The sequence below is a fragment of the Myodes glareolus genome, chromosome 3 (genome assembly GCF_982192425.1).
Source record: "Myodes glareolus chromosome 3, mMyoGla1.1, whole genome shotgun sequence".
In the NCBI taxonomy this organism is placed as follows: domain Eukaryota; kingdom Metazoa; phylum Chordata; class Mammalia; order Rodentia; family Cricetidae; genus Myodes; species Myodes glareolus.
In genome coordinates, this window is record NC_142028.1 from 49,125,907 (window position 1) to 49,139,547 (window position 13,641).

Sequence of the window (13,641 nt, forward strand, 5' to 3'; positions counted from 1 at the left end):
ACCATATTAAACATTAGTTATTATCTTAGCTGAATAATTAGGATTTGGACAAAAAATAGTTGTTCGATTAAAGTCACAGGGTCAAAACCTTGCCTCTATCAGTTTATGGAACTGACTGACTTCTCTGTGTTTTATTTTCCTTCTTTACAGGCTAAGAGTGGTAGGAGTCACACAGCCAGGAAGTGTGAGGGTGAAATGAGCTAATGTGTATAAGCCTAAGGACTTAGGAGAATGCACAGGCAGAATCAAATGGTTGATTGGATCCTCCTCCTTCCTTTCTTCCTTTCTTTCTTCCTTCCTTCCCTCCTTTTCCCCCTTTTTCTTTTCCTCCTGCCTTTCTTTCTCTCTTTCTTTCTTCTTCATTTCGTATTTATTTATTCATTTATTGTGATACTAGAAATTTACCCTAGGGTCCCATACATGCTAAAGAAGGACTTCAAAACTGTGTTTTTTTCTAGCCCAGAACTGTTTATACAATGGCCTTTATTTATGTCATTTTCTCTGAGTTCAGAAATCTTGACTTTAGGGATCCTCTTTCTGGGTCCCATGTCTCATGTTACACACCCCTCTCTGATGTTTTACACAATCTCTTTCCTGTCTTTATTCTACTGTAATTCACAGTTCACTCTGTCACTGTCATTTATACTCATGTTTTCATCTTCTGGGCATTCAGAATGTGGAATATATTCTACATTTGATACATGAATGTATATAAATGTCTGAGTTTTAATACTGTCAAAATTTATGAATGTCTTATAACAAAATTGTTCATTTATTATGTTCCAGGAAGAATCTTTTGGTGCTAAAAGTTTTAGTAGAATAATTTTCATTAAGGAAATAACACTAGCTTTTCTAGAAACTTTCAAACATTTTAAAATTTTGTATCTAGGCCAAGTGTTCTGGTGCACACCTCTAACCCTGGAAAAGATAGGTGGAGCTCTGTGAGTCTGAGGCTAGTCTACACAGAGAGTTTTAGGATAGCCAAAACTTCATAGTAGAGAGACCCTGCTTCAAAATAAAAAATGAATAAACAAACAAATAAAAATTGCTATCTACCTACTTATTTATTTTGTGTTTGTGAATGTGTACATACGTATGCAGGAATACCATGGTACTTGTGGACGTCAGAGAATACCTTTCAGAAATTATTTCTCTGCTTCCACCAGGTAAGCTCTTGAACTAGAACTCAGGAAATCAGGTGTGGTAATAAGTACCTTGATTCACTGAGGCATCTCACCAGGACTCATACTTTTTAAAAATAAATGACTTATTTGATGATTTTTTTAGTACTTTAATTGATGCTACGTATTTCAGGCCTTTTGAGAGTTAGAGTTATGTAAACTACAAAAATCACTAATCAGTGTTAAGTGAAAAATGTCTCTGCCCATGGAAGAAGCTGCCTAAGAGTCAAATAGCTGCAGTGTAGGTTATTTATTTATGAGCTGACTATGATTTTCTGTATGCACTAGGAAACCATTCTTAAACTGAAGGAAATAGTTGGGAAATAAACTTACGCCCCTCGGTATCCTGATATTATGGCACCATCAGAAATGTCTGAGGAGGGCGGCATATTATTATTCAATAGCTTTTAATTTTGCTAGTGTAGATTCTGTTGTTGAATGTGCATCTGCACACACTCTGAGTTCTCTGAAGGGCATACACAAGCCTCAGAACAGTGGGCTGACAGAACTGAAGACAACTGAACTAGCAGATTCAGCGTGCTTGTGGTTTATTTGCTCTGTGGCATTGAGTATTGATTAATGACATAATAAATCTTTTTGAGTCTGCTTTCCAGTGCCAACATAGCATCCTGACATGAGAGCTGCAAGCATGGGTAGAGATGAAGAGATGCATGTCAAATAAGATAAGTTGGTTTCAGCTCATGACTGGTGAATAAATGCATTGGGGGGGGGGGTTACCTGCTAGCTTTTCCTCATCCTTAACCTATAAAATTGCTTTTCAAAACCTTTCTCAGAAACTTTCATTAGTCTGGATTGCATTCATTTGGATTTAAATTTTTACACTATGCCAATATATTTTGAGAAAGAAATTCAGAAGGTTGAAACTGTAATAAATAGTTCTATTTATTCTAGGCATATTAATGTTAACTTCATGCTATCTATCGGTATGTATAAGGGATGCTATTAAAAGCATGGAAGGAGACTTAGAAAAACACACTCAGATCCTGTCTCTGATTGTTGTATGCCTGCACTAAATCCCACTTTCCTCCTTTACAGAATGAGACTCTGTCACCACATGTTAATTGAGTACTGTGGCAGAACATCTGGTACAGTATTTTGTATATAGTAAACAGACTCAGTACATTGACTGAGACACACATCATATTACCCTTTATAATAAAGAATACAGTCTCTGCCTCCAAATTTAATTGATCTTTACTATTCCTGAAAGACCTCTAACATGCCAAGCTATAAGCTAGGGGATAGATTATTACTTAGCAAATCAAACTATAAAATATAGTATTTATACAAGGGCATAAAGAAATCTAATTACCACTTAACAACAAAGTGTTTGAAAACATCTAGTCCTCAAAGAACATAAATGCCAGAGCAGTGGATTTTACACAAAATTTGCTTAGAACAATCACAGTTAATACTATACTAGGATTCAGTTCATCTCCCTGGCATATAGTGGTTAGAGATCCTTTTACAATTCAAAGAACTAAGACTCAAAAACCAAAACTTATACATCCAATGCCATTCTTGCCTACAGTGAGAATTCTTGAGCTACATAAAGGCACAGAATTTAATCCAAGACCAGTCCACAGTATATATTCCATAGGAGATTCTGACAAAGGTATCATTTTTAGTTGTTATCATCATGGCATCAACATAATTGAATCCAATTATGTGCCAATAATCTTTAATCCTATGAATTCTCTTCATAGCATCATGATATGGGGTGCGATTAAAAATGTGTTCTATAAATGAGAAAGCTGAGTCCCAAGGTCATTGTATTAAGTGCTGAGGTGACAACGATGCAAGGGTTTGAACCTGAAATTTTGACTGCTGTCAAAAATTTAGTATCTTTACTGTTATTTCAATTTTGCAAAGACTGCTGGGCACTCTATTAACAGGAAACGAAGTTTTTGTGAGAAGAATCTAAGACTCTGCAGTATGGACTTACTATGGCTATAATGTCAAATAACTACAATTTCTAACAAGGTAAGATTTGGTGTTTACAATTGCACAGAGATTTCTATGTGCCTATTTCTCTTTAAACTGACATTATTTTCCTAAGCATATGATATTATTCTTTTAAGAGGCTATCTTTTTAAAACCATTTTACTTGGAAATCTTGTCTACTTCCAATATCCAGGAGGATAACTATATGATTTTCTTTAGGTTCACATTCTTATATAGCTTCTCTAGGATCACGAATTATAGGCTCAAAGTCCTTTAATTATGGCTAGAATCCACTTATGAGTGAGTACATACCATATTCCTCTTTTAGGGTCTGGGTTACCTCACTCAGTAAAGTGTTTTCTATTTCCATTCATTTGCATGCAAAATTCAAGATGTCATTTTATTTATTTATTTGTTTGTTTGTTTGTTTGTTTTACCGCTGACTAAAACTCTAATGTGTATATGTTCCACACCTTCTTTAACCATTCTTCTATTGAGGGACACCTAGGTTGTTTCCAGGATCTGGCTATTACAAATAGTGCTGCTATGAACATAGTTGAACAAAAGCTTTTGTAGTATGATAGGGCATCTCTTGAGTATATTCCCAAGAGTGGTATTGTTGGGTCTTGAGGTAGGTTGACTCCCAGTTTCCTGAGAAACTGCCACACTGGTTTCCAAAATGGCTGCACAAGTTTGCATTCCCACCAACAATGGATGAGTATTCTCCTTACTCTGCATCCTCTCCAGCATAGACTCTCATTGGTGTTTTTGATTTTAGCTATTCTGACAGGTATAAGATGGTATCTCAAAGTTGTTTTGATTTACATTTCCCTGATTGCTAAGGAGGCTGAGCATCACCTTAAGTGTCTTTTGGCCATTCGAAGTTCTTCTGTTGAGAATTCTCCGTTCAGTTCAGTACCCCCATTTTTTAATTGGGTTAATTAGAGTTTTAGTGTCTAGCTTCTTGAGTTCTTTGTATATTTTGGAGATCAGACCAAGTAGACAAGATTTCCAAGCAAAACTTGGGTGCATGGGGGTAGGGGGTGGGGTGGATGTAATGGGAGATGGGTAGAGAGAAGGGAGAAGCGGAGGATTCGGGAACGCTTGGGGGAATGGGATGGGTGGGATGGAGGAAGGGTGGATATGGGAGCAGGGAAGTAAATATCTTAATTAAGGGACCCATTTTAGGGTTTGAAAGAGATTTGACTCTAGAGGGGTTCCCAGGTCCAAGGAGAGGTCCCCAGATTGTTCCTTGGGCAGCAGAGGAGAGGGTGCCTGAACTGGCCTTGTCCCATAGCCACACTGATGAATATCTTGCATATCACCAGAGAACCTTCATCTGGCGATGGATGGAGTTAGAGACAGAGACCCACATTGGAGCACTGGACTTAGCTCCCAAGGACCAAATGAGGAAGAGAAGGAGGGAGAACATGAGCAAGGAAGTCAGGATCATGAGGGGTGTGTCCACCCACTGAGACGGTGGTACTGATCTAATGGGAGCTCACCAAGGCCAGCTGGACTGGGAGTGATGGAACATGTGATCAAACTGGACACTCTGAATGTGGCTGGCAATCAAGGCTGACTGAGAAGCCAAGGACAATGACACTGGGTTTTGATTCTACTGCATGGACTGACTTTGTGGGAACCTGGTTTGTTTTGATGCTTACCTTTATAGACCTGGATGGAATGGGGAAGACCTTGGACTTCCCAGGGTGCATGGAAAGCTGACTGCTCTTAGGACTAGAGAGGGAGGGGAATGTGGGGAATGGGAGAGAAAAGGGAGGCAGGGAGGAGGTGGAAATTTTTAATAAATGAATAAATAAATTAAAAAAAATAAATAAAACCATTTTACTAGTTCTTTGAGAATTTCCTAAAATGTGTGTCATGCTTTAACCACATTCAGCCGCTCCCCTAACTCTTCACAGACACAGTCCTCTTTCTCCATCCACCTAACCTTGTGTCCTTTTATCCATCAAGACTTATTGATGCTACCTAAGAATTCTTGGAAGTGTGTCTCAAATTCCTGACTCTAACTAAGAAGCTATTCTCAAGTGATACTCAAGGAAAGGGAAAATCAGCTATCTCCGATGCACTGTTTTGAATACATCAACCACACACAATATAGGGCTCTAGGAAAAGCCCTACATCCAGAAGAAGTTAGACAATGCAAATCAGGTTTTTTTGTGTTCTTTTTGTTCTGTTTTGTTATTGTCTACCTTATTTGATTTGTTTATTTTGAGTTTTTGCATAATTTTTTGGGGGGGATTTGAGAGAGAAAAAAAGAGAGAGCATGAATTTGAGTGGTAATAAAAGCAGGGACGATCACAGAGAAATTGCGAAAAGAACATGCTTTGTGAAAAATAGCAAATTATTATTTTCAAGTTTATTTTTAAATTGTTTTTATGGAGCTATATATTTTTTCCACTTTTCTCCCTTCCCCTCCTATCCAACCTTTTCTTGTGGTTCTAATTTTCTCAGAATATTTCACCTTTCGGCTTCCCATGTACATTCGATCCATGGATGTCTCTCTTAGGGTCCTCTTTGTTGTCATAAAAATGGATCCCATACCCATTTCAGAACGAGTTGCCATCAGTGTTTTGACCTTGGCCATTCTCACAGATGTAAGATGGAATCTAAGAGTTGTTTTGATTTGCATTTCTCTGCAGGATAAGAATGTTGAGCATTTCCTTAAGTGCCTTTCAGCCATTTTAGATTCTTCTGTTGAGAGTTCTCTGTTTAGGTCTGTACCCTACTTTTTTTATTGGATTATTTGTTATTTTCATAACCAATTTCTTGAGTTCTTTTTATAGTTTGGAGATTAGCCCTCTGTCCATTGTGGGGTTGATGAAGATCTTTTCTTATTCTGTAGGTTGCTGTTTTGTTGACCATGTCCTTTGCTTTACAGAAACTTCTCAGTTTCAGGAGGTCCCATTTATTAATTGTTTCTCTCAGTGTATGTGCTACTGGGCTTATATTTAGGAAGTGGTCTCCTGTGCTAATGCATTCAAGTGTAGTTCCCACTTACCTTTTTATGAGGTTCATTGTGTTTGGTTTTAAATTAAGGTCTTTGGTCTATGTGGACTTGAGTTTTGTGCATGATGATAGATATGGGAATATTTTCATTCTTTTATATGTTGATATCTAGTTATGCCAGCACTATTTGTTGAATATGCTTTCTATTTGCATTTTATATTTGTTTCTTCTTTGTTAAAAATCTGGTGTTCACAGGTGTATGGATTGATATCCAGGTCTTCAATTTAGTTCCATTGGTCCTCCTGTCCATTTTTAGGACAATACCAGGCTGTTTTCAATACTGTAGTTCTGTAGTAGAGTTTGAAGTCAGGGATTGTGATGTCTCAAGAAGTTCCTTTATTGTACAAGATTGTTTTGTCTATCCTGGGTTTTTGTTTTTCCATATGAAGTTGAATATTGTTCTTTTGAGGTCTGTGAAGAATTTTAGTGGGATTTTGATGAGCATTGCATCAAATTGGTAGATTGCTTTTAGTAAGATTGCCATTTTTACTATGTTAATTTTACCTACCCAAGAGTATGAGATATCTTTCCATTTTCTGGTGTCTTATTCAATTTCATTTTACAAAGATGTAGAGATCTTGTCAGGTCTTCCACTTGTTTGGTTAGAATTACTCCAAGTTATTTTATGTTATTTGTGGCTATTTTGAAGGGTGATGTTTCTCTGATTTCTTTTTCAGCCCATTTGTTATCTGTGTAAAGGAGGGTTGCTGAATTTTTTCGAGTTAATCTTATATCTTGCTACATTACTGAAGGTCTTTATGACTTAAAGAAACTCCTTGATAGAATTTTTGAGGTCACTTATGTAAACTATTATTTCATCAGCAAATAGTGAGAGTTTGACTTTTATCTTCTGATCTGATTTGTATCCCCTTGAACTCCTGTTGTTGTCTTATTGCTCTAGCTAGAACCTCAAGTACTATACTGAATTGATATGGAAAGAGTAGACAAACTTTGTCTTGTTCATGATTTCAGTGGAATCACTTTGAGTTTCTCTCCATTTAGTTTGATGCTGACTATTGGCTTGCTATATATTGCCTTTATTATGTTTAGTTATGTTCCTTGTATCTTTGCCCTCTCCAAGACATTTATCATGAAGTGATGCTGTATTTCATTGAATGCTTTTTCAGCATCTAATGAGATGATCATGTGTGGTTTTTTTTTCTTCAGTTTGTTTGTATGGTGGATTACATCAACAGATTTTCATATGTTGAATCACTCCTGCATCTCTGAGATAAAGCCAATTTGATCATGGTTGATATTTTTTCTGATGCATTCTTGGATTCGATTTGCCAGTATTTTACTGATTATATCTGCATCAATGTTCATGAGTGAGATTGGTCTGCAATTCTCTTTCTTGGTAATGTCTTTAAGTGGTTTGGATATCAGGGTAATTGTAGCCTCATAAAAAGAGTTTGGCAATGTTCCTTCTGTTTATATTGTGTGGAACAATTTGAGGAGTATTGGTATTAGTTCTTCTTTGAAAAATCTGGCCCTGGGTTTTTTTTGTTTTTCTTTTTTATTGGTTTGAAGACTTTTGATTAATTTTGGATTTCTTTAGCAGTTATAAGTCTATTTAATTTGCTTAAGGTCTTGATTTAATTTTGGTAAGTGATATTCATCCAGAAAGTTATTCATTTCTTTTAAGACATCCAATTTTGTGGAGTACATGTTTTCAAAATATTACCTAATGATTCTGTGGATTTCCTCCGTGGCTATTCTTATGTCCCCCTTTTCATTCCTAATCTTGTTAATTTGGATATTTTTGCTTTATCCTTTGTTTAATTTGGATAAAGATTTGTCTATTTGTTGATTTTCTTGAGGAACCAACCTTTTGTTTCATTGATTCTTTGTATTGTTTTCTTTATTTCTGTTATGCTGATTTCAGCTCTCAATTTGATTATTTCCATCCATCTAGTCTTCCTCCGTGGGTTTCCTTTTTTTTTTCATTCTGGAGATTTCAGATGTTCAAAAATTAGTAATTATTTTATGAAAAACCTTAATATATGTCATATAATATACTATACTGAATTATAGTTGATGTTTTGTATGAGATGTGTGGAGCTATGACATATATATTATTGATTATAGAGTTTTGATGAAAATAATACAACACAGTCCATAAATCCAATAATATAAGAAGGTTCTATGGACAGATATTAACTTAATGGTAAGAAATTGTAAAGGTAAAATAAATTTACCATTTCAGAGTTAATGAATAAACAATTTACTAAAATAAAAATATATTTATTCATCATAACTTATGTTACAATTAAATAATAGCATTCTAATAAAAACAAAATGAGCCTAAGCATGGTACACTATTTTTATAATTAAAAATTTCAAAATTATTTTATATCTCATTGACCTAAACATTATATTTTATTTCTTAGTGGGCTTCATTTCACATTTCCATTACTAAGAAGTATCTGAAATGAATCTATAGAGAAAGGAAGAAGATTGGTGATTGCCTGGGGCTAGGAGGTAAAGAAAGCAGAAAATGAATTAATGTGTATATAGACTTTCTTTGAGAGGTCATTTGTGTGGGAAGCCCTTCTTTATATGTGTTGTTTATATTGGTTAATGAATAAAGAAGCTGCCTTGGCCTGCGATAGGACAGAGTAGAGCTAGGCAGAGAAAACTAAGCTAAATGCTGGGAGAAAGAAGACAGAGTCAGGAGACACCATGTAGCTGCTGGAGAGGAAAGACATGAGCTGCCAGCTCGATCCTTGCTAGTAGGCCATGAACCTCATGGTAAAGTATAAAATAATGGAAATAAGTTAATTCTAGATATAAGAGCTAGCAAGCGATATGTTTAAACTATTGGCCAAACAATATTGTGAATGATATAGTTTTTGAGTGATTATTTTGGGTCAGGGCTGTTGGGAAAAGAATAAACAGGTCATCAAAGGCAATGACTTAAAATTAAATAGAGTCATGCCAGCGAGATAGCTCTGTGGGTGAAGGTGCTTGTTCCCAATCCTGGTAATCTTTATTTAGTTGCTGGACTCACAGAAAAGAAGGAGAAAACTAAAAACTGTAGGCTTTCCTCTAACCTCCCCAGACACACATGTTGCACTTACAAATAAATAAATAACAAAAACATATTTCAAAATTAGTGTCAAGAGTTGTAGTGGATACTCATCACTATGAATATTTAGAATGATTGTGCTTATATATAGTGGATTGTGCTTTTAAAAAGGCTGAGGTTTCTCTACATAGGTATTATATTTGGTAAAATATTATGTATAAAATGAGAAAAAAAGAAAAGGGGATGAAAAGATAGTTCAGTATTTAAGAGTCTATGTGTTCTTACCAAGGACCAGAGTTCAGTTCCTAGAACCCATATCAGGTGGCTTTTAAAAAAAACCTCTAACTCCAGCTCCAGAGAATTTAATACCCTTTTCTGGCATCGGCACTCACAGGTATAAACACACACACATACACAGGACACACACACAGGACACACACATATACACACATACACACACACACTTGGAAAGAGAGAGACAGAAAGAATAACAGAGTTAGTTGTATTGATATAAATAGAAAAGAAATAAAATAATGTCCATTACTTAAAGACTATTACATATTCAAATAGCACACTTCATTTCTTTAAAAAAACAAAATAAACAATCAAAGTAACACCTAGACCTCATTAGTGTATCACAGTCTAACATCTCAAAAAATTACTGATACCATCTGAATGATGTCACCAATGATATAGATGAGATTGTAGCAGTTAAAATTTTAATAGTGTCAAAGGAAAGGTAGAATTAAAAGTATAAGTCTCAATATTAGGGAATCACATTATTTTTGTATTTTGTGGCAGGAGAATATAGTCAGTGATTTGTAGGTTTTTATTGTCATTTTAGCTTTTTTTTCCCTCTTTACTCTTTTGCTCTTTTGGAGTGCCCACCACCTCGCACCCAAATAAATACGTACATGGAAGCTTATTCTTTCTTATGAATGCCCAACCTTAGTTTGGCTTGTTTCCAACCATTTCTTTTTAATTTAATGTTTTTCATCTATCTTTTGCCTCTGGACTTTTATCTTTCTCTATTTCTTTATACCTTTCTTTACTTCTTTCTCTGTGGCTTACCATGTAGAAAGGTGGCTGGCGCCTAATGCTCTCCTTTCCTCTTCCTTTTCTCAAGCCTTGGCCTTTACTTCCCAGACCTCTTCTCCTATTTACTTTCTCTGCCTGGCAGCCCTGCCTATCCTTTCTCCTGCTTTGCTCTTGGTTGTTCAGCACACACCAATCAGGTGTTTTAGACAGGCACAGTAAAAACAGCATCACAGAGTTAAACAAATGCAACATGAAAGAATGCAACACATGTTTGTATCATTAAAACAAATGTAACATATCTTCAAATAATATTTCACAGCAGTGACTAAGGTGAAAATACTGTGAAATTTTACATACTCTAGTTTATCTCTGAAAATGCCTTTTATTTCCTACACAGTAAGGCATACTATGCTAACATACTTACAGTATACACTTTTATGTCATAAGGATGTTGCAACAATCCTAGTTCAAACTAAGCTTTGGCAGGATCATGTCTCTGCTGAAATCACTAGGAAATGACCTTGATTTGTTCCTAGTGTGTCCTCCAATCTCTGTTCTTCTAACTTTACTGTTGCCCAGGCCAGTATTTACATTTGTAAATTTACATTTTACATGTCCTTCCCTGTGTACCTCTGTTTTTCCTCACATCTTAAAGGAATACCAGTTATTGAATTTAGGGCTTGTTCTAATCTATTATGGCCTCATCTTAACTAATTGCATCTCCAGTGACTGTATTTCCAAATATGGGCATACTATGAGTTTCCTGGCAGACACTGTTTGGGGAACTATCACTAATATCATATATGAAATGAGACTGTTACATGTGGGTTGTATACACAGAAAAGAATAGTTTGGCAAAACTGTAATTTGCAGCATTGGCATCTTTAGACACTAGAATCGAAGACCGTATAATAAAAGACTAAACTCTCGTCTGGCAGACTTGAACCTATTCACATTAGAATACCTGTCTCTCACATGATAAGAATAAAAAGGGCAAAAAATGCCAGCATTGTTTGCCCTTTTTTTTTTCTGCTCTCATAATTAATTCTGTTTAGCTAAAATGACATTTGACGCATTTCCGAAGGGAAAAAAATGATGAATCATTATAATTATTCTACCTTCTTGTGAATTTTACCTGCACATCTGAATGCTCCCATTAAGTGGAGTATAATAATTTTAGCTAGATCAGAATGTTTTAACCTTTGTTTTGCAAATTTTGAGAGTTTTTTCTCCTGCTGTTTCTCATTATGAGGTTTCTTCTGCAAATTTAAGAATATCAGCATAAACTACTACATTTAACAGACACTCTATCGGTGCCTTATAAAAACATCAAGATATTCATGCAAATAATGGTTGTACACATTAACATTATGAAACTTGTGGGTATGGGAGAGTAGAATAATCTACATAGGGAAGCCATTGCCTACACAATGAAAGAAGCTAACACACAAGCTCAAAGGCAAGCAAGGTGAGACATTTCTGAGGTGCATGGCAGTGATCTCCAAAATCTGCTTTTGTCCACAACAAGAATATTCACAAAACAGGAAAATATAACTTTCTCAGGCCTCACAAAATTAATCAAAGGCAATACTAATAGATGACCCTAGATACTAAAAGCCAAATGTTAATGGCTTTATTTTATTATTATTTGTGGTACTGGAGCTCAAAACCACATTGCAGACATGGGATTTACAACCAAATTACTTTCCCAGCACCCTCTGTGAATTTTGCACATGCCCTGTTATGTTTTCCTCCTACCTGTGGTAGCCTTTGAATCTCCTGCTTTGTGTTCACCATACATTGAAAGAAAGCTCGGTACCATCTGCAGGAGCAGAATTAGTTTGGAGCACACTATTCCCCAAATTCACAAGACTGGAGAACTCAGTCCTTTATTTGCCTAGGCTCATGACAAAATCAAGAGAAACTGTAAACTTTTGCACGTGCCTGAGGCAGAAATACCTAGGTTACCACTAGATGCTGGTCAAAAAGTTTAAACACATAAGCAAACAGATAAAAGAACACTCAAATGAATACCATGTTCCATAAGGCTTTGAGCAAACTCTGTTATATTTTAGGTAATTTAGAAAAACCTCTCACATACACAGAGTTGAACAAATGTCTGGGAAAGATGCAAGAAGATGTTGTTTCATCACCATGAGACCCTGAAGAGCTGCATAAGGAGGAAGAGAAAGCAAGATAGTATATCGAACATCCAAACTTTAGAGGATGGGTGTGTCCCACCACTTTGTCCCTTGACAAAGATCAGGAGATTTGTTCATCCATCACAGTCAACAAAATACTTAACTACTATTTATCTGACTGTGAAAGGATCATAACTGATTCTTCAGTGCTATATAAAAAAGACATGAAAAAGAAGGCAAACCTTATATAGTTAGTGCTGACAAATCATTAAATTAAAAAAAAAAGTCACTTGGCTGGAGAGATGGCATAGCAGTTAAACTCCAGCTCCAGGGTATCCACCATCCTCTTCTGGCTCTCTCCTACCACTATAGGAGAGTTCATATATTCAAAACACACACACACACACACACACACACACACACACACACACACACGCATGCTTGCATGCACATACACACAAATATACATTTTTTAAAAACTAAAAACCATTACAATAATAACCACAGCAAAAACAAACTTTGAAGATGAGGCATGGCTTCTACTATAAGTTACTTGAAATGTCCTTAGTGTAAAAAAGTTACAAACCACAAAAGGAAATAAGAAAGTACATACCAGAAAGTGTATATCAGGAAAAGAACCAAGAAGTCAGACCAGTCTCAGCTCTCTCAGCTGATAATTTAGTAGAGTGTATCTTTAATATGAATGAAAAAGAGGAAATAGTCTCAGAGACAAAAGAATATTTTGAGTCCAAGAATGAAGAAACAAAGCAAACCATTAACTAAGGAGATACTCCAGAGAACTGAAATTTTTCAGTGAATTAGTTTGACACTCAAGAGAGTAGAGTAACCTTCAATTGATACATACCTAGTCAGTCATATTCTTACTTCTGAGGCCATTGGCTTCGTTAGCAATGTGAAACCTTTCTCATTAATCTAGACCTAGATATCAAAATTTCCCATTGCTTAGGTTGTTGTGCTTCTCCTATAGGTTCTTGCCATGTTTAATTTTGTAATCTGATTCTGTAGCATCATGTGTTCCTTTTCTCATCATGTACACATTCCATTGCAATTAATCATCCAATGTTCATTCCTAAATTTGAAAGTAGATTCATCATTTTATCTCTTGTAAAGCGGAATAAAAATCTCTTATCCCTTAAAGCTATTTAAAGGATTAAGTAATTTAGTATCCAGATGTGCCTGGAATATCAGTTCATTCTTAGACATGGAGGAAGGTCTCTTTTAGAGATGTATTAAC